A 23,971-nucleotide genomic window follows, 5' to 3' on the forward strand; every position below is an offset into this window, starting at 1 on the left:
GTAAAGTGGGTTTTTGCACTTTCTCATATCCTCCCCCTCATCAAAACCGCCTACTGCCACCTCTGTAACATTGCCTGTCAACGCCCCTACATCAGCCTATCTACTGCCAGAATGCTCATCAGTGCCTTTGTCATGACTAGACTCGACTATTCCAATGCTCTCGTGGCCGGCCTCCCATCCTCTTGTAAAATAAAGCTCATCCAAAACTCTGCTGCCTGTGTCCTATCCTGCAATAAGTCCCACTCACCCATCACTCCTCTCCATGCCTACATTGGCCCCTGAGATTCCAAAATTCTCATCCTTATTTTTAAATCCTTTTATGCCCTTACCTCTCCCAATCTCTGTAACCTTCTTCAGCCCTAAATTACCCCCCCAGAACTCTCTGTCCCTCCAATTCTGACCTCTTGCACGTCCTCCCCTCTCTTTACCCCACCACTGGCGGCTGTGCCTTCAGTTATCCAGGCCCCATGCTATGGAATTCCCTCTCTAAACTCAGCAATGCAGCACTCCCTCAACGGTGCACTAACTAACCCGTCTTTCAGATGAGACGCTAAACTGAGATCCTGTCTGCCCTCTCAGGTGGCGATCCCGTGGCATTATTTCAAAGAGGAGCAGGGGAGTTCTGGCCAATATTTATCCCTTGACTAACATCCCAAAAAACAGATTATCAGGTCATTATCACACTGCTGTATGTGGGACCTTGCTGTGCGCAAATTGGCTGCCACATTTCCTACATTGCAACAGTGACTACACTTCAAAAAGTACTTCATTGGCGATAAGGTGCTTTGGGACATCCTGAGGTTGTAAAAGGTGCTATAGAAATACAAGTTTTTCCTTCCTTCCTTCCTTATGTGTTACAAGAGCTGGAGTGGAGTTTGAGCCCACAGCTTTCTAACTCAAAGGCAAGAGTGCTACAAACTGAGCCAAACTGAGCCGTTCCAGCAGTATCTTAACCATTACTGAAGGCTTCAATACAGCCCAATAGGACTGAACTTTCTTGAAGAGCCCCACTTTTCCATCAGATCTGTGCCTCCCATTCTCTGCAGCATCGGTCAAAGGTGACTGTTGAGCCGAGCAGCTGTCTCTTCGTAACTCGAGAGAGTTTGAGGCCCGAGGTGATGAAGGTAGGTGGGAGGCATCGCTGTGACAGAGGTATTGATGCGTCCTTCTCCGCCTGGAAGATAACGCAACGTCTGACTCTCACCGTACAATACTATCCGGCTGCAGCGAATCGTTGCTGCTTATCTTTCAGCAACGCCTTTTGCCTCTGGGTCCTGTGAGTTTGCGTCAAGCTCAAAACGAATAGAATGAAAGCTGCCTCTCTCTTCCGGCAGTAAGGATCCCAGCTGAAATGATTCTGAGCAGTTTCAGCCCAGTTCCCAGTAGAGATCGAATCCATAATGCACAACCACCCATAATTCAACACCAACATCATAGAAAAACATTGAATTCATTAAGATTGTGAAGGGGTTTGATAGACTAGACGTAGAGAAGATGCTTCCACTTGTGGGGGAGACAAGAGGCCATAAATCTAAGATAGTCACTAATAAATCCGATAGGGGATTCAGGAGAAGCTTCTTTACCCAGAGAGTGGTGAGAATGTGGAACTCGCTCCCACAAGGAGTAGTTGAGGCGAATAGCCAATGGATGCATTTAAGGGGAAGCTGGATAAACACATGGGGGAGAAAGGAATAGAAGGATATGTTGATGAAGAAGGGTGGGAGGAGGCTCGTTTGGAGCATAAACACCAGCATAGACCCGTTGAGCCAAATGGCCTGTCTCTGTGCTGTACATTCTATGTAATTCTATGTGAAAAACAGACCATAATGATGGCTGGTGTGGAATTAACAAAAATGTCTGAATGATGCCCATCTGCAGTTAGGAAAGTGAAAGAGCACTTTACCCTATCTCTATTCGTTAAAGTTAATCAGCGAGATTAGAATTATTATTGACTTGGTTTATTTGTTAAATGCCAACTGGAGGAAGGAGATTGCTTTGAAAGTGTTCCTGTAGAATCTGTTGTCCTTATGCTTCTATTCTACACTACCCACTGATTTGCAGGCTCAGTATCTGTATGTGATTGACTTACTATTTTGACAGTCTTATTCTCGCACAGCCTTCTGTTGCAGAGCTGGTAACCTTTATTTATTTAACCCCTGAGGTCGATACTGGCAGGCTGCATCAAACTGGTTGGGTACCGTTAGTAATGGTTATGTTACTGGACCGATAATCCAGAGGCTTTCAGTCTCTTAAGAGTGTGAGTTCAAATCCCACCTAGGGCAGTTTAAGAATTTGAATTCAGTTTTAAAAAAAAGTTGTTACTAAAAGTGACCAGGTTTGTTGCTATAAAACCCAGTTCACTAATTACCTTGGTGGGTAAAATCAGCAGTAATGGGGTTATTAACAGGGTGGTTAAGGAGGCCTTCAACAAGGTCGGTAGACTTACTGCCCTGTTAACACCAACGTTGCAGCAGCTGCCAATTTGAAAGGTAGCCTTCTCCTGGGTGGCCGATACACCTGTTTCAGGCGATGGGCCTCTTGATTCTGCAAATAGGTGTGCCATTACCTAGTTGGGACCCTGATTGCAATACGTGGGCTGGAGCTTGCGACACGCACGAGGACAGGATCAAGTACACTGGTGATGCTTTCTGCCGTCAAATAGCCTGCCAACATTCCCTCTTCAGGCTCATGCATCGACCATGCCGGATGAGGTACCAGAGGACAGTTGGTGCCCATGAAACCAGGTAGCAACCTTTCGGAGCGTGGGCTGTTCTCACCCTATTGATCGGTGCCGATATCGGGTCCCCGGTCTAGCCCAGGAACACCTATACCTCACGGATCGAGGTCCGGGAAAATCGGGACTTATGCTAACGCACCCGGTGATGGATCATGTAGCCGAATAGCATGGAGAACACACAGACTCGGTGTTTGATTTTTGAATTGTAAGGTTGGTTTTATTGTACCGCCAACGCGAAGAAAATGACTACGCGGCACATCGGGTTACACACACACTACAGTACACTACCCCACTAAACTAAGAGGTTGGTGGGGACCCTGGAGACACCTATCACACACACACACACACGTGGTCGAGGCTCACCAATCCTTGTGCACTTGCAGGTCTGGCTGCCCTGTTCTCTCACGTGGGGTTCAATGGTTTCGCTGGAAGCCGCTCTCCTCTCTGGAGAGCTCGGGTGGCGGAGGAATCAGCCCAAAAGTCAGGGCTGAGTTGCACGAGTGAGGAAGCCGAAAGATAAAAGAGAGAAGAGAGGGTTTCGGGCTTCCACTTTTATACCCCTCTCTTACAATAGTTTTTTACGTAAACAAGGTTACTTCAATGTTCGTTTAAAAGTTCTTTCAAAGCCTCTTAAAAGTCCTTGATGGGTTTCGATGGCCCCTCGTCTTGCTGCAGTTGCCTCTCTCGATGGGCTATTGTTCTTCGAAATAATGCTAACTGTTGATCACCTGCTATACAGGGCTCCTTTTGTATCCAACGTCCGAGGTGTTGATCGGTTTTGCTTTAAAACAAAGACACGGCCCCACCATGTCTGGATTTGTGATTCACTGGGTAGTGGCTGTTTAATTCAACCTTGTTTTTTTTCCCACATTCCACTGTGTTTTGTTGATTCGTTTGGTGACCTTTCAACTGCGCCTTCCATCTTAGAATTTTGGTCAATGGCCAATTTTTACAGACTCAGGGAAAAGGTGGAATTCACTGAATTCTACAGTGATGGTTGGGAAGTAATGAAAATAAAACTGTAAAGAACTCCATTATCCTTGTACCATGCGACTTCTGGGATGGTAGAAGGCAAACTAGCTGTACCTTGGTCTTTTTTCATCGAGCAATTCCTATGTTCCTATGTGACAAGATCGGTCAGGTAGGTTCAAGTAAGGAAATCATTTTTAAGGCCTGAGGAAAGTAAGAGTAAAATATATGATGTATTCACACGACAAACAATAAACTGATGGCATTTAATTTTGTAACATTAGGGTGAAAAGGATATTTCAATTCTGACACACCACTCACACTGTCTAAATGGAACAGCTTTCATTTTCTGCAGCCTATCAATGTGTAATATTTCAATCCTTCATCTGGAAAGTATCATTTTTTTTTTTGAAATCCTGACGCTAATCTCCGCCTTTGAACAGCAATTCACGTCTTTAAAATAACATTTCCATGTAATTTTCAGTATTAAATATTGATGAGGTGAGTCTGTGGAGGGAGGGAGGGAATTGAATACATTTTCTGAGTTCAATTTGTTTAAAAAATAATCTGTCTGAGGCACGTTTTATCAGCTAAGGAGGAAAGTTAAATATATCTGCACTGTGACGCACCCTTTAAAAGGGAATTGGAGAAATACTTCAAAAGGGAAGAGTATAAAGGACGCAGCTCACAAATCTCCAGCGGTGAGCTGCGTTCAATGAGAGAGAATGGGTCGGAGAATCGCCATTAAAGTGTTGTAGTTTCATCTCTGGCCTCCAGTCCCCTTGAGGGCTGGGAGCTCAGCAAGCGGCAGGGGGGATGAGATCAGAGCAGGTGGCTCTAATTGAAGAGCTAGCACTGGCACTGGCGTGATGGGCTGAAAGGCCTCCCACTGGGGCTGGAACATCCATGAGTTCTATCTTTAGATTATGCGTTTCCTAAGTGAGAGAAATTTCCTTTCAGATTGCTACGTTCTGAAGCACGGAAAGGTGCAGCGCTTTCTATCTGTCACAGGGATCCGTCAACCTTAGCTTAGAGGTAGCAATCTTGCCTCCGAGTCAGCAGGCTGTGGGTTGAAGCCCACTCCAGAGATTTTGAGCATATAATCTAGCTTGACACTTCAGCAGAGTAATTCTCCCCCAGAGTCCTGGACAATATTTATCCCTCAACCAACATCACTAAAACAGATTATCTGGTCATTACCTCATACTGTTTGCTGCGTGCAAATTGGCTGCCTGTTTTGCCTACAACATAGGAACAGGAGTAGGCCATTCAGCCCCTCGTGCCTGCTCTGCCATTTGATAAGATCATGGCTGATCTGTGATCTAACTCCATATACCTGCCTTTGGCCCATATCCCTTAATACCTTTGGTTGCCAAAAAGCTATCTATCTCACATTTAAATTTAGCAATTGAGGTAGTGTCAATTGCCGTTTACGGAAGAGAGTTCCAAACTTCTACCACCCTTTGTGTGTAGAAATGTTTTCTAATCTCGCTCCTGAAAGGTCTGGCTCTAATTTTTAGACTGTGCCCCCTACTCCTAGAATCCCCAACCAGCGGAAATAGTTTCTCTCCATCCACCCTATCTGTTCCCCTTAATATCTTATAAACTTCGATCAGATCACCCCTTAACCTACGAAACTCTAGAGAATACAACCCCAATTTGTGTAATCTCTCCTCGTAACTTAACCCTTGAAGTCCTGGTATCATTCTACAGTGACTACACTTCAAAATATCTCATTGCCTGTGAAGTGCTTTGGGACCTCCTGACGTCATGAAAGACCCTTTATATATGGAATTTCTTTCTTACAGAGTGAATTTCTCAACAGAAGGCTATGGATTTTCCCCCCAAAATCCATAATTGCTTAACTAGTGAGAAGGAATAAATTTGGGCACTCTCAATCCAGTGAATATTAGCCTATAATCTGGCACTAAAAGGGCTTGACTGAGGAATATTGTTGGGTTAGAGTCGAGAGAGCTTTATTCTGTATCTAACTCATGTTTTACCTGAATGGCAATTTTGATGGGACTGTGTGGAGGGAGTTTTATTCTGTATCTAACCAATGCTGTACCTGACCTGGGTGCATTTGATACAGAGGGAGCTTTACTCCTTATCTAACCCATTCTGTAAGGACAGCAGCATTCCATTGCTAAAGGACATTAATGAGCCAGTTGTGGTTTTTACAATAATCCAACAGCTTCCCCAGTCATTTTTACTGACACCAGCTTTTTATTTAAACTGAATTCAAAATCTTAAACTGCTTCGGTGGGATTTGAATTTGTAGTTTTGACTGAGATTATTAGACAATGGTCTCTGGATTACTAGTCCAGTAACATAACCACTACACTACCGTACCCTTAAGCCACTATACGGCTGTACCTACATGAGTACCCATGTAATTATCAACCATTGCCTGACCGACCTGTGATGGCAATCTGTTCCCCCAGTGCTTTGGCTGGAAATGCACAGCAGGTCAGAAAGCATCTGTGGAGAGAGCAGAAGTCGACGGTTTTGGGCATAAACTCTTCCTCAGAACTAGCTCAGCGTGAAGAGAGGAGCAGAAGTTCTTCATGCTGCGCAGTTCAGGAATTGTAGTGCCAGTCCCCAAATTCTTTTAATTTACTTCCACCGTAAGGGAGACCTCAGGGCCCATGTGATTTTTGTCCAGCTAACTTTCAAAAGGGAAGTGGCTCCATGTCAGCCTAGGCTCAGTTGGTCGCGCACTCACCTTGTGTCAGAAGAACGTGGGTTTATGTCCCGCCCCAAGGACTTGAGCACAAAATCAAGGCTGACGCTCCCAGTGCAACACTGAGGGAGTGCTGCACTGTCGGAGGTGCCGTCTTTCGGATGAGACGTTAAACCGAGGCCCTGTCTGCCCTCTCAGATGGACGTAAAAGATGCCATGTCACTGTATCAAAGAAGAGCAGGGGAATTCTCCCCTGTGTTCTGGGATAATATTTATCAACCAGCATTGCTAAAAACAGGTGATCTGGTGGGAGTTTGCTGTGTGAAAATTGGCTCCCACGTTTCCTACATTACAACAGTTACTGCACTTCAATAGTACTTCGTTGGCTGGAAAGTGCTCTGGGGTGTCCTGAGGTAGTGAAAGGCGCTACATAAATGCAAGTCTTTCTTTCTTTTTATATACTTGAAAAGGAAAAAGTTTGCAGGGCTATGGGGAAAGAGCAGGGGTGTGGGACTAATTGGAAAGCTCTTACAAAGAGCCAGCACAGGCACGATTGGCCGAATGGCCTCCTGCTGTGCTGCGTGATTCTATTCTATGATTCTAAGAGTTGGGGATTGCTTCTCCTGCCTGCTGTGTATTCTGGGAGCATCGCGGTCGGTAGGCTTGTGTTCTGTTGCTTGGTTGGGTAAACATTTCATCACCACCTGCTTCGCCAAGAATTGAAAATTGCTGCGTGAGCTGATTTTTTCCCTAGAGCATAACACACTGCAGGGTTCCCAACATATCACTCAGCTGTTTATAAGCAAACTACACAAATACACAATGTTGTCAGGATACAGCCATTAAGCTTATACACAAACAGCAGCAGATAGAATCGATGGCCCATAACTCGACCATTTCATCTCCAGGACCTGGATTTGAATTCCCCGCAGACACAGTTGAATCAAAGTTTTGCTGATAGAGTCTTAAGAGCAAGGAGATTTGCCACCTAGTTCCTATTGAGCAGAAGCCTCGAATGCAAAGATATCCCCCACACAGCTACAGAAACTGGCATTAAATTGATAATCTCACGAAGAAGGATGGCTGGTGTAAGAGATGGGAATATTACAGGTGAGAGTGTAACTCGGAGGTTGAGGCTAAGGGGCATTTCTAAAAGAAGCTTACCTTCCATCCGTCAGCCCTCTCAGGTGGATATAAAAGATCCCAAATCCCACGGCACTATTTTGAAGAAGAGCAGTGGGGTTTTCCCCGGTGTCATGGCCAATATTTACCCCTCAACCAACACCACTATTGAACAGATTATCTGGTCATTTATCTCTTTGCTGTTTGTGGGATCTTGCCGTGTGAAAATTGGCTGCCATTTTTCCTATATTGCCACCTCTGAGTCGGAAAGTTGTGGGTTCAAGTCCCACTCCAGAGAATTGATCACAAAATCTAGGTTGACACTCCAATGCAGTACTGAGGGTACGCTGCACTGTCGGAGGTGCTGTCTTTCAGATGACTTGCTAAACCAAGGCCCTGTCCGCCCTCTCAGGTGGACATCAAAGATCGCATGGCACTGTTTTGAAGAATAAGAGATTTCCCCGGTGTCCTGGCTAATATTTATCTCTCAACCAACATCACTAAAAAAAGATTATCTGGTCATTTACCTCATTGCTGTTTGTGGGATCTTGCTGTGTGAAAATTGGCTGCTGCGTTTCCCTACATTACAACAGTGACTACACTTCAAAAGTACTTCATTGGCTGCTAAATGCTTTGGGACGTCCTGAGGTCGTGAAAGGCGTGACATAATAGCAAATTCTTCAGGGTAGAAGGGGAGAGATGGGCAAAACGTGAAAGGCACTAGTTCAACTGTTGTGTTTCTTCTGCAAGGCATCGATGAGGAAATAAACACACAAGATCCAATGGCTTTGCATTCCTTGAATGGCCAACATACTGATAATGAGGAGACCTGTATTGGATTCCACCTGAGAAATACACCCTTACATTGTGATCTAATGAGCTGCCAATCCATTACACATTGCTTCACTTTGATGAGTGAAGATTAATTCATTACTGCTGAGAGATAATAAGTCAATGGTGCTAAAGGAGTTTATTTCAAAAGGATGTAATTAGCAAGTGTTGATGGATATAATTATGAAAGAATCTGTTGAAAGGCTGTACATATGGCAAAATCTAAAAATAAATAATGAAAACCGTGATGTAAAAAAAAAAATCCTGCACATTTATTAGCAGCTGAGCCAGGCGGGTGTCAGCTCACAGCGTGAGTCGCAAATCTTTCTCGTTACACCTCAGCTGCCAGCACGATTAAAACATATTGAATATTGTTGCTTCACTTGGGAGACAAGGTTATATTGGGTACACCACCTGCCGATGCTCCCTCTGAACCCAGCACATTACCGGCACCAACCAAGGCTCCGATGGTAACACTCTTACCTCTGAGTTAGGAGATCATGGGTTCAAGTCTCCACTCCAGAGGCTTTCAGGATGTCCTGGAGTGTTTTACAACCAATTAAGTACTTTTTAAAGTGTAGTCACTGTTGTAATGTAGGGAAACGCGGCAGCCAATTTGTGCACAGCAAGGTCCCACAAACAACAATGAGAAAAAATGACTAGATAATCTGTTTTTAGTGATGTTAGTTTAGGGATAAATATTGACCAGGGCACCGGGGAGAACTCCCCCGCTCTTCTTCGAAATAGTACCATGGGATCTCCACCTGAGAAGGCAGACAGGGGCCTCGGTTTAACGTCTCATTCGAAAGACGGCACCTTCGACAGTGCAGCACTCCCTCAGTACTGCACTGAAGTGTCAGCCTGGATAATGTGCTCAAGTCTCTGGAGTGGGGCCTCTATCTGTGACCTTCTGACCCAGAGACAAGTGTGCTACCAACTGAACCATGGCTGATACCTTACTTTAGACACTTCAACAGTCCTCAGAAAGGTTGCATATACATATATCTATGTATGGCTTCAAATAAAGGCTGCCAACCTATTAATTTTAAACAGTACTGTGTCCTCCCAAGGTGCTAGAGAGATTTTAAGTTGCATTGCCCCCCCTTTTTTCCAACCACTCCTCCCCCTTAGACTCGCTCTTCTCTGTCATTCTACTCCCCAAAGTTCTGCCACTTTGTGAATACAAGTACCTATTTATCATGTGCCATCATTCAATGCCCTCCTTCACAACGGCACAAATCAGCACACCATTCATTTTCCTCTGCCTCTCAGCCTCAGCATGACTGTGACAAATATCTCCCCATATCCAATTGCCCCCCCACCCCCCCCACCACACAGCTCCCAACCCTCCCGGGAGAGTTAAGCTCATTCTTGATACAGACGTCGCTAAAACTGCAGGGTCTTCAGTATTCTATTAACCAGCGCAGCACATCAGGGACTTGCGATGATTGCCTGACGCTGCGTTTAGATCTCCCACTGCTACTGCCTGACAACAGTGCTAATGGCCTGTGTCCTCCTTTCCGAATATCAGATGGAGTGGGAGGGATGATGAAGCTCTATCAGACGTAACCGCTGTTGCCTTCATATGAATTGATTATCTACAGGAGGGAGTTGGAGGACTCCATTGATCTGTAAAAGAGTGATTGAAAACAAAGTTTCATTGTTTACTCATCTAGGCTTCTTTGCGCGTATAATGTTAGGAGCTTGGGAGCATAGGAATGGGAGGAGGCCATTCAGCCCCTCCAGCCTGCCACACCATTCAATTAGATCATGGTTGATCTGTATTTTAACTCCATCTACCCGCCTTGGTTCCATAACCCTTAACACCCTTGTCTAACAAAAATCTATCAATCTCAGTTTTGAAATTTTCAATTGACCCCCAGCCTCAACAGCTTTTTGGGGGAGAGAGTTCCAGATTTCCACTCCCTTTTGTGTGAAGAAGTGCTTCCTGATATCACTTTTGACTGGCCTAGTTCTAATTCTAAGTTTATGCCCCCTTGTTCTGGACTCCCCCCGACCAGAGGAAATAGTTTCTCTCTATCTACCCTATCAACCCCTTTAATAGAATCATAGAAAATCATAGAAAATTTACGGCACAGAAGGAGGCCATTCGGCCCACCGTGTCCCCACCAGCCGAAAATGAGCCACCCAGCCCAATCCCACTTTCCAGCACTTAGTCTGTAGCCTTGTAGGTCACGGTATTTCAGGTGCATATCCAGGTACTTTTTAAATGAGTTCAGGGTTTCTGCCTCTACCACCCTTTCAGGCAGTGAGTTCCAGACGTTTACCGCTCTCTGGGTGAAAACATTATTCCTCAGCTCCCCTCTCGTCTTTCTACCAATCAATTTAAATCTATGCCCCCTGGTTATTGACCTCTCTGCTAAGGGAAATAGGTCCTTCCTATCCACTCTATCTAGGCCCCCTCATAATTTGTACACCTCAATTAAATCACCCCTCAGCCTCCTCTGTTCCAAAGAGAACAACCCCAGCCTATCCAATCTTTCCTTATAGCTAAAATTCTCCAGTCCTGGCAACATCCTCGTAAATTTCCTCTGTACTCTCTCTAAAGCGATTACATCCTTCCTGTAATGTGGTGACCAGAACTGTACACAATACTCTAGCTGTGGCCTAACCAATGTTTTATACAGTTCCAGCATAACATCCCTGCTCTTATATTCTATGCCCTGGCTAATAAAGGAAAGTATTCCATATGCCTTCTTAACCACTTTATCTACTGTCCTGCTAACTTCAGCGATCTGTGGACATGCACTCCAAGGTCCCTCACTTCCTCTACACCTCTCAGTATCTTCCCATTTATTGTGTATTCCCTTGCCTTGTTTGCCCTCCCCAAATGCATTACCTCACACTTCTCTGGATTGAATTCCATTTGCCACTTTTCTGCCCACCTGACCAGTCCATTGATATCTTCCTGCAGTCTACAACTTTCCTCCTCACTACCAACCACATGGCCAATTTTTGTATCATCTGCAAACTTCTTAATCATGCCCCCTACATTTAAGTCCAAATCATTAATATATATCACAAAAAGCAAGGGACCTAGTACTGAGCCCTGCGGAACCCCACTGGAAACAGCCTTCCAGTCACAAAAACACCCGTCGACCATTACCCTTTGCTTCCTGCCACTGAGCCAATTTTGGATCCAACTTGCCACTCTCCCTTGGATCCTATGGGCTTTTACTTTTTTGACCAGTCTGCCATGTGGGACCTTGCCAAAAGCCTTTCTAAAATCCATGTAGACTACATCAAATGCACTACCCTCATCAATCCTCCTTGTCACCTCCTCAAAAAATTCAATCAAGTTAGTCAGACACGACCTTCCCTTAACAAATCCATGCTGACTGTCCTTGATTAACCCGTGCCTTTCTAAGTGACGATTTATCCTTTCCCTCAGAATTGATTCCAATAATTTGCCCACCACTGAGATTAGACTGACTGACCTGTAATTACTCGGTCTATCCCTCGCTCCCTTTTTAAACAATGGTACAACGTTAGCAGTCCTTCAATCCTCCAGCACCACGCCTGCATCCAGTGAGGATTGGAAAATGTTGGTCAGAGCCTCCGCTATTTCCTCCCTTGCTTCTTTTAACAGCCTGGGATACATTTCATCCGGACCTGGTGATTTATTTACTTTCAAAGATGCTAATCCCCTTAACACTTCCTTTCTCACTAAGTTTAGCTCATCCAATATTTCACACTCCTCCTCCTTATGTCGAAACTTAACACTATAGCAATGCACTAACACACTCAGACCAGTATCATAAAGGGAAAACTTTTACTTTAATTGACTTGTATACAAGGGAAGCTGTATTCTGAACAACGGTCAGAATAACCTCTTCACTGAACAAAGGAAACAGTTCACATTTATACAGTTTAATTAGCAATGCCACCTGTCATAGAATATGGGCGTACATGTACATTCTTTATTGGTTCAGGTAGTTGGTCAATCAAGTAGTGAGCCTGCCTCCTCTGGACATCCGTAGCTCATTCCTGTTTTGGCACGTAGGCCTCGTAGGCCTGAGAACATTATCCTCCCTAAATTCTAAAGCTGGTTATCAGTAGGGCTGAAGTCAGTCTCAAGGTCACATGGCCTCTCAATAAACTGATTTTATAGTCAGCAATACCCTTATCTGCTCGGGGTGGGGGGGTGGGCGGGGGGGTGCAGACAGTACCAAGCACCTGCACAGCCAACTTAATTATCAACATACCAAGGCTTAAACGTAATTACACAATTGTGTCTTTCTGTGTGTGTGTGCTGTAGCTACCCCATTATGGGAGCCAAGGAGCTAACATGGTCAAATATCCAAAATGCATTTCTTCTTTACTGTGGTCAAGTAACTGTTCATGCATTTCTACATTAATATGGTCAAGTAACTCTTTATGCATTTCTACACTTAACTACAATCTCTGCATCGTCCCCCTCTTTTGTGAAGATAGACACAAAGTATTCATTAAGAACCATACCCACATCTTCCGCCTCCACACATAGGTTACCTTTTTGATCTCTAATAGGCCCTACTCTTTCCTTAGTTTTCCTCTTGCTCTTAAGGTATTTATAAAACATCTTTGGGTTTTCCTTGATTTTAGTTGCTAATATTTTTTCATGCCCTTTCTTTGCTTTCCTAATTTCCTTTTTAATTTCAACCCTGCACTTTTTATACTCCTCTAGGCTTTCTGTAGTATTGAGTTCTCGGTGTCTGACATAAGCTTTCCTTTTCAGGCTTATCTTACCCTGTATGCTCCTTGACATCCAGGGGGCTCTAGATTTGGCAGCCCCTCCCTTTTTCTTTGTGGGAACATGTTTACTCTGAACCCCTTGAATCTCCCCCTTGAATGCCTCCCACTGCTCTGACACTGATTTACCTTCAAGTAGCTGTTTCCAGTCCACTTTTGCTAAATCACTTCTTAGCTTAGTAAAATTGGCCTTTCCCCAATTGAGAACTTTACCTCCTGTTCTATCTTTGTCCTTTTCCATAACTGTGCTAAAACGAACTGAATTATGATCACTATCACCAAAATGCTCTCCCACTGATACTCCTTCTACCTATCCAGCCTCATTTCCTAAAACTAAATCCAGAACTGCCCCCTCTCTCGTTGGACTTGCTACCTACTGGCTAAAAAAGTTCTCCCTTCACATTGTTTGTGTCCCAGTTAATATTAGGGTAGTTGAAATCCCCTATTATTACTGCCCTGCTATTTTGGCACTTCTCAGAAATTTGCCTACATATTTTCTCTTCTATCTCCCTCTGACTGTCTATAGTACACACCCAGTAGCATGATTGCCCCTTTTTTATTCCTTAGCTCAACCCATATGGCCTCATTTGATGATCCTTCTAACATATCATCCCTCCTTTTTTATCCCCCTCTCTATCTTGTTCTGAAAACCCTGTAACCAGGAACGTTGAGCTGCCAGTCCTGCCCCTCTTTAAGCCATGTTTCTATAATAGCTGAGATATTGTACTGCCACGTATCTATCTGTGCGCTCAGCTCATCTGCCTTATTCATTATACTCCTTGCATTGAGTTATATACCTTGAAGCACTGCCACGCTCTCTCGTTGTTTGTTTTCTAACCTTTGTTTCCTCTGCCTTCCTAAGTCACTTACTAATTTTCTGCCTTATCAACTTAATCAACTTAAACACCCCAATTAGATCACCCCTTAATCTTCAATACTCAAGGGAATACAAGCCGATGTTGGAATATCCAATTCAATAATTTGCTCCTTATTGATTCATGGTAAGTCTGAAATGGGGAGATGGTTTTGGCACTTTGTCCTTTGTCTCAGGGACCTGTGTCTCAATCAAGCCGCAACTGATGGGGTGAATGAGTTGTCTCTAGTGGCTGCATGGGAACTACACGTAATGAGTTTTAGGGCAGTCTCTCCCCATCCCATAGTTTTTATGAGCCTACACCATAAAATGGCCAACATAGATTGGCAACTCTTGAGGGAATGTGTCACCACAACAACACATGAATCTTGAAAAGGAAAATTTTGAAGGGTCTATGGGGAAAGAGCTGAGGGAGTGGGACTAATTCAACAGCTCTTTCAAAGAGGCGGCACAGGCACGATGGGTCGAATGGCCTCCTTCTGTATTTTTGATTCTATGACTCTAAGACATTTTTTCTAAGGTGAAAACAAATTCAGGCCTGTAGGCAATGTAGAGAATAGCCACAAAGCCAACCTCCAGCATCAGAGAATTGAGATCATTTATATAGCACCTTTAACGTAGTAAAACATCCCCAGGGTGCTGCACAGGAGCGTAATCAGACAAAAATTGACACTGAGCCACATAAGGAGATATTAGGACAGGTGACCAAACGCTTGGTCAAAGAGGTAGGTTTTAAGAAGGAGAGAGAGGCGGAGAGGTTTAGGGAGGGAATTCCAGAGCTTGGGGGCTAGACGGCTGAAGGCCCGGCCACCAATGGTGGAGCGATTAAAATCGGGGATGGGCAAGAGGCTTGAATTGGAGGAACGCAGAAATCTCGAAGGGTTGTAGGGCTGGAGGAGGTAGAGATAGACGCATATAAGATAGGAAAAGTGTATAGAAAAGGTAAATGTGGAACACTACCTCAAGCTAAATCATGGCAGTAGGGGGTCTTTGCGATGGAGAGGAGATGAGGGCAGAAGCTCAGTTCAGGGTCAAATAGGACACCAAGGTTGCGAACACTCTGGTTCAGACTGAGACAGTGGCCAGGGAGGGGGGTTCGGTGGCTCGGGAACGGAGCTTATGGCAGGTAATGAAGACAATTGCTTCAGTCTTCCCAATGTTTAATTGGAGGAAATTTTGGCTCATCCAGGAGTAGATTTTGGGCAAGCAGCCTGTTAACACAGAGGCAGTGGAAGGGTCGAGGGAGCTGGTGGGGAGATAGAGCTGAGTGCCGTCAGGGTAGGTGTGGAACCTGATGTGTTTTCGGATGATGTCACCGAGGGACTGCATATAGATGAGAAATAGGAGGGGGTCAAAGATAGATCCTTGGGGGACTCCAGAGGTAATAGTGCGGGAGCGGGAAGAGAAGCCATTACAGGAGATTCTCTGGCTACGACTGGATGGATAAGAGTGGAACCAGGCAAGTTGTAATGAACCGTACTACACCCTCTTACCTAGAGAGGAGCTTACTTCTAGTAAAGAATTACTGGGATGCTGCTTTAAGTAGCCGAGGTCAAATTAATTAGCAGAAGATTGTCGTCCAGAAGCTGAAAGTAATTAGGTGTCATGAGAAGCAGTAACATATGAGTGGAGGAGTTTGCCCAATTAATTATAAAATTGATTTTACAAACTGTTTCCTTAAAGTCAAAAAAATAACAACTGTGTGAACTAGTCTTCAGGGGGAAAGACAAAGGTGAGGAATCAATTCACCAATTGCGTTATTTTAATATAACGGTGATTTCACAATCATGGCTACAATCTGAAATCTGAAGAAACCTTCATGCAAACTGCTGTGCTACCAAACAGTAAGGGTGAATTTCTGTGGGGGCTCAGTTGGTTCCCCGAGCAGACTGTCAATGTCATTTGGCAGAACACCTCATCGCCAGAACTTTCAAACAAGCACCAAGACATAGCTTGGCTGGTGGTGAGAAGGGCCCTTCCTGTCAGATCCTTCATGCACTCCCAGGCTCTCAGCGCCACCGCACATTGTCCGCGAGGAGGCTGCAGTGCAGACGAAACCGTCACCCATCTCCTTCTGGAATGCGCCTTTGCAAAGAAGGTCTGGAGAGAGATGCAGTGGTATCTGTCCAGGTTCGTCCCGAGCAGTTCCGTAACACACGACTCTGTGCTCTACGGGCTGTTCTCGGGGACGCACACCAAGACGGACATCAACTGCTGCTGGAAGACCATTAACTCGGTGAAAGACGCCCTTTGGTCTGCCCGAAACCTGCTGGTCTTCCAGTGCATGGAGCTGTCCTCGACCGAGTGTTGCAGACTGGCACGTTCCAAGGTCCAGGACTACGTGCTCAGGGAAGCACTGAGGCTGGACGCGGCCGCCGCAAAGGCTCTGTGGGGAAAGGCAACCATTTAGAGCCTTCCTGCCATTGTATACCGAGGGGCTGCAATCAGGGAAACCCCACCCCAGGCAGAATGTAAAATTCAAATTGCTGTAATGTACCTGTAATGAATCTGTAATCAATAATCTGTATTGAGTATAATGCAATGAGACACCCCAAAGTGTCATGAACTGTAATTATGTACAATGTGTTCATTGAACTGTACTTGATGTAACCTGCAAATTGTATAATCTGTATTGTGTACGTTTGGAATGTGATATGACAACTGTATTGTATGTTTTGCTACAAATTTTATGAATAAAGTATATTTTTTGAAAAAAAAAGAATTTCTGTGGGGGCTCTTCCAATTGTCCATCGTGGAAACCCCAGGAAAACAGGATGCAACTCACCAGGGCTTCTTCGGCAGCACCTCTTAAACCTGCGACTTCCACCAACCCGGAAGGACAAGGGCAGCAGGTGTATGGGAACACCATCACCTCCAATTTCCCCTCCAAGTCACACACCATTCCGACTTGGAACATACATGGCTCTTTCCTTCATCGTCGATGAAAAGCCCTGCAGCAATGTTACGACAGTTGTTCAGCCAGTGGGAAACGCAGGACCTTTGGAAAACCCCTGAATTTATTGTCCAATATTGTGCAATTTCCACGAGTGTGATGCTTGACACTTGACAGCAATCTCAAGAAGACTGTGGCCAACCGCACTGCCATCCCATTTGCTTTTGTAATTTGTTCTCAGGATGTGGGCGATTCTGGCCAGGCCGCACTTATTGTCCACTCCTAGTTGATCTGAAGAGGTGGTGCTAGTGGTGGTGGGCTATCTTCTCGAGCACTAAATCGTTCATACGACTGTGTGGCTCGCTCGGCCATTTCAGAGGGCATTACGGATCACTTTCACCTGAGCTGCCTGAGGCGTCTAATGCTGATCAGATGGCAAGACAAGATGCCCGACACCGAAATACTTTAAAAAGCTGACATGCCAAGCGTGGAAGCTCTGATTATGAAGGCACGGCTACGAGGGTCAGGACATGTGGTGCGCCTGCCTGATGAACAAATCTCGAAGAAGATTTCATCAGGCGATTTTGTGGTGGACAGCGCAAGAGATATTAAAAACGCCTATGAAACGGGGCAAAATAGATGTCCATCAGTGGGAACAACTTGCTTAAGATGGGAAAGCATGTCGGAGAATCATCCATGAAGGCACCTCTCTACTAAGAGGCCCGTCGCAATGCTGATGCTGAACGTAAAACACCAGCGGAGGAAGTCTCGCCTGAAAAATCAAGATCCCCAGCCTGGTGTATTCGGGATTCAGTCTGTGGAAGCTCATTCCCAGCAACGATAAGTCTCAGCTGTCACCAAGGAACCAACTGCAGGAAATGAGATGATATTCTGGCTGTCTTCTTCGATGGCAAAGGACACTGGAGTCACGTGTAGGCCAGACCAAGGAAGGCCTTGCAGGTTTCCTTCCCTGGAGGACATTAAAGAACAACAACAATTTGCATTTTAATAGCACCTTTAACATAGTAAAACGTCCCAAGTTGCTTCACAGGAGCGATTGTCAAATAAAATTTGACACCGAGCCACATAAGGAGATATTAGGACAGGTGAACCAAAAGCTTGGTCAAAGAGATTGGTTTTAAGGAGCTTCTTAAAGGAAGAGTGAGTGGTGGAGAGGTGCAAAGGTTCGAGGAGGGAATTCCAGAGCTTAGGGCTTCAGCAGCTGAAGGCACGGCCGCCAATGGTGGAGTGATGAAAATCGGGGATTTATTGAATTCACTTGCATATTTCACTAGGGTGAGATTAGGAACTCATGGGGGCAATTTTAACCTCCAAGAACAGGTGGGTTGGGGACGGGTGGGAGGTTAAAATGATAACTTTTCGGAGCGGGACCGCATCCCACTCCAACGCTCCCACTTCTGGATTTAACCCAGGCAGGTGTGTCTGTGTGTGGACAACAGACACCAGGAAGTCCAGCCCCTACTTAAAGCCAACGGGCCGATACTCAAAGGGGCAATGTACCTCACTGAGATACTTGAGGTACTTAATATTTTGTGTATCAGGAAACTTAAATGTATTTAACCTCACCTGTTTGGGATTTCCATCGCTTCCAATTCACGCCAGGTGAAAGCAGGCGGGCAGGGCCGAATCCATGAGGTGAGGGCCTCTATTGCGCTGCTTGTGGGCCAGGCCGAGCAGGAGTGCTTCATCCAGGCCCAACAAGCTCACCTGGCCAACAGGAACCCCGCGATCGGCCGACCCCCACCCCCCCAACCCACCGATGCTGGACCCCCCCGCCCCCCAATCCCTGATGCTGGCTGAACCCCCCCGAGCCCCGATGCTGAACCCCCCCCCTAATCCCTGATGCTGGTTGACCCCCTGATCCCCGATGCTGGACTCTCTCCCGATCTCCGATGATGACTGAACCCCCCGATGTCGTCCACGCCTCCCCCCACCCTTCCGATTTTTTCCAAGGCCGACGATCTCTTTCTCCCCACCACCCCCTCCCCAATCCCCTTCTCCGATTCACTGCTCCTTTCCCTTCCGACAGGTAGTCAGCCTGTCAACCATGCTGTTAGGCGTGTGGGAAACCTGGAATCGCAAATATTCCTCTTCAATTGAGCTGCGATCGCAGATTGCGCCGCACTCAATTCGCTTCCAGGTTCCCCACGCAAATATCTACGGACGCGTGGGCACCCGACTCCGACATAAAATCAAGCCCATGATCTCTGAATTGTTAATCCAGTACAACACCCAGCACACTATCATGACCACGTCGGCTAATTCAGCACAGACCGAAGACCGAACCTTGGACCTTTCTGGTCTGGATGGCTTTGCACAACATTTGGTACCTACTGAATCACTGAGGTCATGTTTGTTCATCATAGCTCTCCTGGCCGGCCTCCCACCTTCCACCGTCCATAAACTTGAGCTCCTCCAAAACTCTGCTGCTCATATCCTAACTCACACCAAGTCCTGTTCACCCATCACCCACTGTGCTCGCTGACCTACATTGGCTCCCGGTCTGGCAACATCTCAACTTTAAAAATTCTCATCCTTGTTTTCAAATCCCACCATAGCCTCACCCTCCCTATCTCTGTAACCTCCTCCAACCCTACAACCCTCCGAGACCTCTGTGCTCCTCCAATTCTGGCCTCTTGAGCATCCCGGATTTCCATCGCTCCACCATTGGCGGCCGTGCCTTCAGCTGCCTAGGCCCTAAGTTCTGGAATTCCCTCCCTAAACCCCTCCGCCTCTCCACCTCTCTCTCCTCCTTTAAGACGCCCTTAAAATTTACCTGTCCTAATATCTCCTTATGTGGTTCAATGTCAAATTTTGTTTGATAATCGCTCCTGTGAGCCACCTTGGGACGTTTTACTATGTTAAAGGCGCTATATAAATGCAAGTTGCTGTTGCAACTGAGAAAGCTTCAATATCGATAGTTCATCTGCTGGTCCAAAGTCCTCAGGTTCTCAGAATCTATGTACTACAACAGTGTAATGGAATGTGCTAAATTCATACCCATTTTTTATCCAGCAGTAATTTTGCCCAGAGTGTAATTATATTGAATGCCTCTAATTTGAAATTAAGGCTGCCATAAAACACAGCTTCATCAAATATACTCTGAAAAAATTAGATTTAAGAAATTGTGAGTTCAACCATTTTTAATAAATTATAGTTATGCTGTTGTGATGCGTTAAGGTTACCTGAAATTAATTTCATTGCCATTACTTTGAATTATTATGATTAAACTGTGTAGCATCATGATGTATCCCTTCTGAATTTGCACCATATTATTCAGCATGCCACCAAAACACTGCATGCCACATTTATCAGACACCGGCTGACTTTTATCTAACTTGGTGCATAATGAGCTACAAGAAGATTTCAGTCAGATCTGGAGAAATGTGCACCTGTCCCATGCTTAATTCACACAATGGGAGTGTGGAATTCCAGCCTCTGATTTGCTCCCATTGTGTGAATTTTTACAGGGCCAAACTTCATCCCAACTATTCCCATTATAAAAGAGTAAAGAGTGAACTTGCATTCATTAAGCACCTTTTATGATCTTAGGACGTCCCAAAGCCTTTAACATCCAATGAAGTACTTTTTTTGAAGTGTAGTCACTGTTAAAGTAGGGGAACCCGGATTTGAGCACAGCAAGATCCCACAAACAGCAATGTGATAATGACCAGATATACCGATTTAGTGATGTTGGTTGATGGGATAAACATCAGCCAGGACAGCATGGAGATCTCCCCTGCTCTTCTTCAAAATAGCGCCATGGGATTTTTTATGTCCGAAAGATGGCACCTCCGACAGTGTAGCACGCCCTCAGTACTGCACTGAAGTGTCAGTCTAGATTTGTGCTCAAGCCTTTGGATTGGTGCTTGAACAGACATCCTTCTGACTCAGAGGCGAGAGTGCTACCCAATGAGGCAAGGCTCACACCTTGGAATTGTACAATCCCAATGAGCCGAATCCCTTCCCACCCACAGTCATTTTATAGAATTCCAATTTATTTCCATTCTACAGGAACCCAATGAGCCCAACAACTTCCCATTCGCTCCAATTATATATAATTCCGATTGGCTACTTCCCTTCCCACTATTATACACGGGATTCCAGATCCAAGTGTGGAATTCAATGGAAAATTCAACTGTTAAGTTTTCTCAAATTAACTCCAGCCGTTAAACCTATTTTTTGATGATTGTAGATGATTTTTGTCTATGTTATAGAAAATACTCTGCATTTCTTCAGGCTAATCCCAAAACTAAGGTCTCTCATTCACCCACTACCTCAGCTATCTATCCAAAACCTCTTTGCATGTTTCCACACTGTCTCCCCAAGCAGCTCATTCCAAGCGATCAACCGCCCCTAGAATTTGTGACGATCTCATTATTATTGGGATTCAATTTATCTATTCCTTTAAGAATCTTGAATACTTGAAAAATATCTCTTCATCCTCTTCCAGTATCATAGATGCCTTAAGTTAGGTATCAGTTTGGTGCTCCTTTTGTGTACCGCCTCCAATGCCTGGATATTGTTGCTATGATACGGTAACCAGAATTGTACACTGCATTCCGGGTGTGATTGTAGCTGTGCCTTGTACAGACTCATTGTCACCTCCTGGGATTTGTCCTCTAAGCCTTTGGCTGTACGCCCCAAGATCTGCTTTGCTTTCCTCACTGCTACTGCACACTGTGTTGGTTTCAGTGACCCCTTGATCCCTCTCCTGTGTTGTGCACTTGTAACCCTCCTTTCACCTAGCCTATGAAGTCCGCGTGGTGCCAGTCTCTAAGCTGGTGCTTGCTAGGGTGAGACCGAGTGACAGTGAAGGCCGTCCTCCTCTTCCTAAAGTGGCAGAGGTGTCTCCACATTTATCAGCACCTGAAATTAAAGGGAGGGACAAGGGTTAGCTTTTAGTGTGAAGGGAGAGCAGAGGAAGGTGTGGCTGGCGAAAGCATCTGCAGTTTGACGTGCAGAGTGTGCAGGGTGAGATAGAAGTAAGAAAGGAAGAAGAGGATAAGGTGTGAGGACCCTGCGTGCTGTCTCCTCCAGTGTTGCCACTCGCCACCGCCATGACTCGCCCCCTTTGCCCGTGATCGTTAAAATGTCATGGACAGGTACAGAAAATAATCAAAAAGGCTAATGAAATGCTGGCCTTTATATCTAGAGGACCAGAATACAAGGGGGTAGAAGTTATGCTGCAGCTATACAAAGCCCTGGTTAGACCACACCTGGAGTACTATGTTCAGTCCTGGGCACCGCACCTTAGGAAGGATATATTGGCCTTGGAGGGGGTGCAGCGTAGATTTACTAGAATGATACCTGGATTTCAAGGGTTAAATTATGAGAAGAGATTACACAAACTAGGGTTGCATTCCCTGGAATTTAGTAGATTGAGGGGTGATTTGATCGAAGTTTTCAAGGTATTAAGGGGAACTGATAGGGTAGATAGAGAGAAACTATTTCCGCTGGTTGGGGAGCCAGGACTTTCAGGAACGAAGTTAGGAAACGCTTCTACACGCAAAGGGTGGTAGAAGTTGGGAACTCTCTTCCACAAATGGCAGTTGATGCTAGCTCAATTGTTAATTTTAAATCTGAGATTAATGGACTTTTGTTAACCAAAGGTATTAAGGGATATGGGGCTAAGGCGGGTACATGGAGTTAGGTCACAGATCAGCCACGATATCACTGAATGGCAGAACAAGCTAGATAGCCAACTCCTGTTCCTATGTTCCTATGATGGCCAACAAACCTTCTTCGACGGGGGAGAGGATGTGCAGGCGTGGCCTCGTCCAGTGGCAGTCTCCTGTCTCAAGTTGTGCTCAACCCTCTCCTGCAAGAAAGAAGGGAATGTGTTGGTGAGATCCTTGTGAGGTGTTTAGAGAATGTGCCTCTCACGGTAGAATAGTTGTTACGCAGAGTATAAGATGTGAGATGTGTGGAAATGAGGATTACAAATGTGATGAGTGTGTGAGTAGGAGGAGAAGGAGGTGGAGTGAGGTGTGGTGCAGTGATTGTAGGAGATTGAAGGGAAGTGGGGGGAGGGGAGTATTGTGAGCAGTAAGGCTGGAGGTGGTGGAGGTGTGAGCACAGAGTAAGAGAGCAGTATTCTTACCTTGACAACTCTGGTGAGATCACTGAACTTCTTTTGACCTTCCAGCCATGTCCTGGGACCTAAGCTCCTGGCATTGACCTCCTCGGCAACGTCTTCCCAACTGGCGGCGGAGGGGTTGCCTGGGGGCGTTCTGCCCGCTGGAGGGAACTGGACCTCCAACACGGCATCAGAGAACCCGGGTGGCCTATCTGAACCTCTTACCAGCCATTCTCTTCAATCTAGGAAGTTTCCCTACTATCTGCAGCCAGAGTGCACCTCCCCTTTAAGAGGTGCTGGCTGCCTTCAAGTTGCGTCGGAGAGGACCGATTTTTGTCCCCGCCCCCCCAAAACAGGCGTGCGGCCAATGAATAGCGCGAGTAGCGCTGGCCGCATGTCTCAGGCCACGTGAAAATGCAAGTGCAGAGTGCCCACTAACCCCCCTCCCCCACTGCCCCGGTGTTCCCCTATCCGGGCGCCATCGAATTTATAAAAAGAAAGAAAGAACTTGCATTTATATAGCGCCTTTCAGGACCTCAGGACTTCCCAAAGTGCTTTACAGCCAATGAAGTGCTTTTGAAGTGTAGTCACTGTTGTAATGTAGGGAAACGCAGCAGCCAATTTGCGCACAGCAAGATCCCACAAGCAGCAAAGCGATAATAACCAGGTAATCTGATTTTGGGGTGCTTAAGGGATAAATATTGGCCAGGACAATGGGGAGAACTCCCCTGCCCTTTTTCAAAATAGGGCCGTGGGATCTTTTACGTCCACCTGAGAGGGCAGACATCTGATCTGAAAGACGTCACCTCTGACAGTGCAGCACTCCTTCAGTCCTGCACTGGGAGCGTCAGCCTAGATTATGTGCTCAAGCCTCCGGAGTGGGGCTTGAACCCATGATCAATGGGTTGATTAAGCCAGTATTAGACCCACAACACTGCCACCTTGGCTAACTCAGCACAAACGGAAGATCAAACCCGGGGCAAACACGACAACAAATGTTCTTGGCACAT

The sequence above is a fragment of the Heptranchias perlo genome, chromosome 16, assembly GCF_035084215.1.
Source record: "Heptranchias perlo isolate sHepPer1 chromosome 16, sHepPer1.hap1, whole genome shotgun sequence".
NCBI classification, from domain to species: Eukaryota; Metazoa; Chordata; class Chondrichthyes; order Hexanchiformes; family Hexanchidae; genus Heptranchias; species Heptranchias perlo.